Raw genomic sequence first — 6,480 nt, 5'->3', positions numbered from 1 at the left:
AAGTACCTATATAGGGAACAAATATATAATAATGGGTTCTTCAATCTCGCAGTGAAAGGTATAACACAATCCAATGGGTGGAAGCTGAAGCTGGAAATAAGGTGTACAATTTTAATGGTGAGAGTAAATACTGTAATAATTTACCAAGAGTCATGATGGAGTCTCCATCACTGACCGTTTTTAAATCAAGATTGGATATTTTTCTAGGAATTCTTTTGGGGAAGTTCTATGGCCTGTTATGCAGCAACGATCATAATGGTCCTTTCTGGCCTTGGAATCTATGAATCTATAAAAGCATCAACAGAAACTCAGGGAGAGTATCCATAATTCAAAGAACAGCCCACCAGCCAGAGCCGATGTTGAGGGGCTAAGGTAGCTAAGGAGAACCAGAGTGACCCAGCTGCAATTTTGATGGAGAGCTGCCTCAGCATAGTAACTTTGGCCTTATCCTGGGCTGCATCCAAGCTGCACTGACTTCAGTTTACAAGGAGTGTGGGGAGATATAAATATGGCTGTATGTCACTTTATGCTTCCCCACTTCTGGGGCCAGCCAGGGATCAATCCGGGATCAATCCAGCCTCAATCCTGCTCTAAATTACACCATGGCCAAATGTGTCTATTTCAGCAGCGAGGAATTGCTGGGGCACAGGGCTGCACATCCCTTTCTCCTGGCAAATATCTCCTATGCTGTGGGCAGGCACTGTGCTACTCATATGCCACACTGGGATGCCACTTTAACTATGGGAGCCCTTGGATACACAGCTATCTAACTTTCCAGCTGCGTTGTGCCTCCTGAACAGACTTGCTTCTGTGTTCAGTAATGTTACTGAATGGCATGGCGCTCACAGTCGTGGGACCATTTGGTCCTTTGAGTTGAGATGGGCCAAATAGAGACTCCATGGCTCTTATCAAGGCCCCTACAGGAATTTCACCAGTAGCTAGCATTGTAGAGGCCCATCCTGAGGAACAGGAGTGCACCATATTTTGATTATTACATAATTAATGGAAGACTGTATGGAACAGAGGACTCAGGAGGTGACACTTTCAGAAATGGTGATAACTGCTTTGATCAGCCTTCCTGAGTTTGGCTAATCTACGATTTTAAAGTCTCTACTGAGACTGATGCTGTAGTCCTTTAGAAGTAACATCAAATCCCACTTGGTACACACTGCACACCATGCTATCTTTTACTTACCCACCCCCAGCCCCCAGAGGTTATTCTACTCAAACTCCCTCCCATAACTCCCCTCACACTCTCCTCTGCCTTATCCCCACTCTTCTATTTACTACCATCAACTCCCTAAGCAGGTGAGAGAGTTAACAATAAAGCATGTCAGCTTGGCATTAAATTCAGTGCTATTCCCACAAATTGAGGAGCCTTCCACCCCGGATCTGTGTTGTGCGTTTCAAAAGCTGCCTGTGACTGTAAGCACAGGCCCTTCTATCCCCTTAATATGGCCATTGCTCTAATGATTTTTTTTCTCTAAGTCACTCTCCTCTTCCCACACAGTGTGGCTGAAATAGCTGTGAGCTGTCTAGGAAGGAATCTGGAGATTTCGTTGAGGATCAGGGACTAAAAGTTGAGATGAGGTCAGTATGAAGTAAGAGCGTGCTCTGCTGGCTTCATTTCAGATATATGCTGTCTTGCTTTTTCAGTAATTGTCCAGGCAAGCAACCTGCTTATTTTATGTGATATTGTGTTGATTTTGGCTCCAGATCTGACCTACAGTCTCATTACTAATTGAATGGGAAGAGCCCTCTAATTTAAGCATATATATATATATATATATAAACCAGCAACCCACTGTGGAGAAATAAGAGGAAACAGTACAGTAATTTTGCTATTTGATAATGTTTTTTACTCCCTTTCTGGCTGTGCAGCAGCACTTTACTCAGAGCTGTGCTGACATCATGGTAGAAGGTGATGCACAAAGCTGCTTTAGCAAGATAAAGCTGAAATAATTGTTATCAACAAAACTGGCAAAATCTTTCTTATCTCCTGGCTGTGCAGACAGAGCTGGGGGGTCTCTGTCCAACTCCTAGATAACAGTATCAAAACACTATTACTAACCACTTGCAGGAAGATTTAACCCAGGACTGAAAGGTCAGTAGTGACCAACCTATCTTCAGTTCATGAGCTGGTTCCTCTGGAGGCTTGTCTACACAAATAGTTACAGCAAGCTGGGGTTTAAATCTACCCTGCACTAACCTGCTGTGTGCCAAGTGTCCATGTGGAATCTGCTGCCATGCACTGAAAGTTTCCTACTGTGCTTTAATTTGTCCCTGTCATTTCAAAGCTGGGTAGATCTAAGCGCACAAAGGAACTTTTAATGACTGGCAACAGGGTCTGCATGGACACTTAGTGTGCAGGAGATTTACACCCCATTTTGCCATGAGTGTTTGTATGGTAGACAAGCCCTGGATCAGGGTAGAGGCAGGGCAGTGTGGGGAAGTCTGCTGTGATGGAGTGTACATACTCCATAGCAACAGAGCAAGGCTGGGGATAAAATTTGTCTCTGGAGATTGCAAGACAATTTGCCCCATCCTTAAGAATCTCCTTGAATTGCCAGATCTGGAAAGAGCATACTTAAATGGGAGCTATTAAGGATCAGGTATAAAAGCAGAGATGATTACTATCTTAGGGTTTTATGCTACTGCCCATCAATCACCATAGTATCTGAGTGCCTTCCATGTAAAATTGTTAGCAATAGAGAAGTCCCTGGTGGGCTGGGCTGCTTCTAATGAGATGTAGAACATCTCTACTAACATGAAGAGGTCTCTGTGTGCTGATTCCTGAAGCCAAGAGCCAGAGTTTATCTTTAAATCTTCCAGCCAAACCAGGAACTTACAATTTGCTTTGCTTTCAGCACCTGCTGAAATAACCGAATTTATAACTCCCAAACCTGCATATGACTGTCTGTCATTTAACCATACTATTGCTGGTGGCTTCTATTGTCTTATCATGAGTTGAGACTGCTGGTTTGTATGATGTCCTGAAGACACTTAACTCACTAAGAGTCTGACTATTAAAAATATCCAATTAAAACTTGAGAGCACTGTGACTTGACTTATGATGGGGGTTCCCCTGGCTGTCATCATTGGCTGTCCCCCACTCACCAAACTTAAGGAGTGAGAAATGTTTCTGTATTCTACTTAACCTACTTGGGTCCCCTCTCTCCTTTTGGAAGAGACAACCTAAGGGATGTGGTCAAGCTCTTACAACCCAAGGGATGTGGTCAAACTCTTCTGTGAGGTATCTAGTGAACAATGAGGAAATTACACATGTATGATGATGAGGGATTATCAGTAACAGAGAGAGTCAAAATTTCGGAACTTCAAAATGTTGGAATTTTGAAGAGAAAAATAAAAAAGGAAAAATTTCTCCCTTCATTTTTAACCAACTATGGTGCTGGTCAATTTTTTTCAGATTTTGAAATTTTGAATGTTAAAACTCTTTTATTTTATTTTTCTTGCAGATCCCTTTCCTTTTGTTTTTTGACTAGCTCTATGCAGTAATGACCATTGAGGAGTTTACTGACACCCATCTGATTGCGTATGTAACATGCTCTCAAGGGAAGTTCATGTCAGACACACAAAAAGGGGTGGCGCTGTCATAATAGAACAGGATGAACACAATTGACTTTAGATTCTTATCTAACAAGCAAGGACTCCAACTCATATCACAAACACAGTCCAAACTGCTCTTCCAGTCGCAGTCCCTAGTACTGGTACATCTATCCTTAGGGATTTTGATGAATTCTGGAGCAGAAACTTGCTAGGGTTTTGCAGCTGATTTTGGTCTCAGGTAAATTGGTTGCTGTATCTAAGATTCTGCTCTGTCTGGTTAGTTTGCACTGCTCTAGAGTCCATTGGCAGTTAGACCTATTGTCTGGATCTTCTTCTGAAAGTCAAGGTTAGGCCTGGCTGTGGGTTGTGTGCTACTCACTGTCTGTATTGAGACGGCCTCTTCTCCTGAGGCCAGCCGCCTGATCAATGATAGCCCATCTGGGCCCATTGTCTATTAGCTAAATTTCTGTACCAGATCTGTCATGGCCCCTTCTTATTGATAAGCCAGAATGCAAATAGTTGTCACTTGCTAACTCTTCTCTTGCCTAGACTTCCTGGACTCAGCGGGCCTGGTTAAGCTGTATGTTCCCTTTTTCCCCTGGTCTGCTTCTCTCACCAACCATTTTCTAGTCTGTGAGAACAGGCAGGGCAGGAAAGCAGACTATTTTGTCCTTTCTACTTCCAGACCCTGCACGCTCTCCCAACTGCAGTTTTGCTGCTTCCTGTCAACTGAAGTAATTTCAAACCAACTATTTCAGTGATGTCCAGCCAGGATAGACCATCCCTGGTTGCTGAGGGAACACTGTTGTCTCCCTTACTTTAATATAATGGGCAACCACTAATTCCTGTAGCCCAAGAATAGGGCTACATAGAGTCAAGGCCAGGAGGGACTACCAGATCATCTAGCCCAACCTCCTATATATCACAGAACACCAACACCACCCAACGCCTGCACAATAAATCCGACAACTGAAATTAGACCAAAATATTACAGCCCACAAGAGACTAGGACTCAAGGTGGCTTCCTCACCACCTCCTTTGCTACATTTTCATGCCAGCCCATAAAAGATCTGAGAACAAGGGCTGAGAGGTATTCTGAAGTGGCAGCCACCCCCGCAAGAGGGAGCTTAGAGCAGATGCAGCAATCAAGTAAATTTGGGGGGCTTTGGAAAAATCTAACCTGTAACATCTGGGGCAGCTAGGGGTAAGGGCCAAAGCAGAGGGAGACATGAAATGGTGCTAAAGAGAAAAGAGGAAGGGCAGAAGTCTATACTGGGTGTAAATCTAAAATTTAAATCCATGTAGTAGATTAAAATGTAATAAAACACAAGAAGGATTTGGATGATTGACTCCTGACTGCACAAATCACTGAGCTTGTACACTCATAGCTGGTGACACCTCTATGCAGCTGCAGCCCCATGAATAATTTACCTGTTTACTTTTTTTATCTCTATGTATTTATGGCACAGTAGGTTGTCATGGTATCTGAGCATGAAAATAGAGGAAATTGGCCTTTGTTAGCCTTGGAATTATAGTAACTGGTCTTCAGTATATATACATGTCTGAAAGCATCTGAGAGAGCACCATTCCTAACAACTTAGGCTGTTGTGGCAAAACCTGCCCACAGAGTGTCACTGTTGATCCAATTTAGACTATTCTCCGGCAGTGGAAGATATATAAATAGAAGCAAAATTATGAAATATTTCTTGTGTCGGTCGTCACCTGAACTCTCAAGACCTCCTCTCGGACTCTGTGTGATAAATATCTGTTGAATGTTGGTTCCCAAATGTGCTGCTCCCCTATTATAAGCACCTTAGAATTCTTTTTCTTGTTCAAAGCCTATGGCTTCCCAGAATGGTGTTCTAATGAAAATGGTATGTACAGCTGTGTCACAGGTTTGCCATATCTCATTAAGCTTGATGCTGTATGTGCACTTGAGAGCACAACTCCCACTGAGGTCAGTGGCTGCAGAATAAGGCCCATCAAGTGCTTGTATGACACATGCAAGTAAACTTGTCCATCATACAGTTGCGACGATTCTGCCATTATAGCTAATATGGAGAGTTGTTGTAGCTTTGTTGGTCCCAGGATATTAGAGAGACAAGGTGGACAAGAGCGTAGTGATTGTCTGGTTTCACCCACATAGTTGCTATTGGGGCATTTAGTGCACTGGAGGAGGTGCCCCACATATTGTTCTAGGTGCGTGTAGGAGCCACGGATCTTGAAAGGTGTGTTGGGTGAGTGTGTGTTGATCATTGAACAGTGGAGCTATGTCTGCAGGTTTTGCATCTGTTGTTCTGACAGTGTCTGGTGAACATTCAAACAACCCCCAACCATGGGCGGTGGGTCACATAGGCCGGGGGAGTCTGTGCTTTCCCAAACAGCCAGGCGCAGCCCCACCCCCTGCTTACCACCGCTCCCTTTGTCTCTAGTCCTCCAGCCCCCAGTGCTCTGGCTGGGGCTGGGGAGAGTGGGGCCACGTGCCGCCCACCCTCCAGGGCTCGGGGGGCTGCAGCCGCCTGCCCTCCCTCACTTGAGTTAGTTTCCCAGACTGAAGAAGAGCTCTGCGTAAGCTCAAAAGCTTGTCTCTCTCACCAACAGAAGTTGTTCCAAGAAAAGATATTACCTCACCCACCTTGTCTCTCTCTTATAGCTAATACTTCAGTAACAAAGCGACTGAAAACATGGACAACATGGACATACTGAGGGAGCAACTCCCCCTGCTGTTACTGCACTTGGCTGCATGTCCTCAGTGATTTGTTCCTAGCATATCACATTCCTGCTCCACTAGTTGAGATCCTGGGGTGCCAGGGTATAGAGCACTGCAGTGAGCTGTATGCTCAGTACTCATTTGGTCTGATTTCTTCTACATTTACTCTTGTGTTTGTGTTGGCTTCCTGTATGTGGATGACT

The sequence above is a fragment of the Malaclemys terrapin genome, chromosome 9 (assembly GCF_027887155.1).
Source record: "Malaclemys terrapin pileata isolate rMalTer1 chromosome 9, rMalTer1.hap1, whole genome shotgun sequence".
NCBI lineage: Eukaryota > Metazoa > Chordata > Testudines > Emydidae > Malaclemys > Malaclemys terrapin.
The sequence above is the reverse complement of the archived record's forward strand: the minus strand, read 5'-3'. Positions refer to the sequence as shown.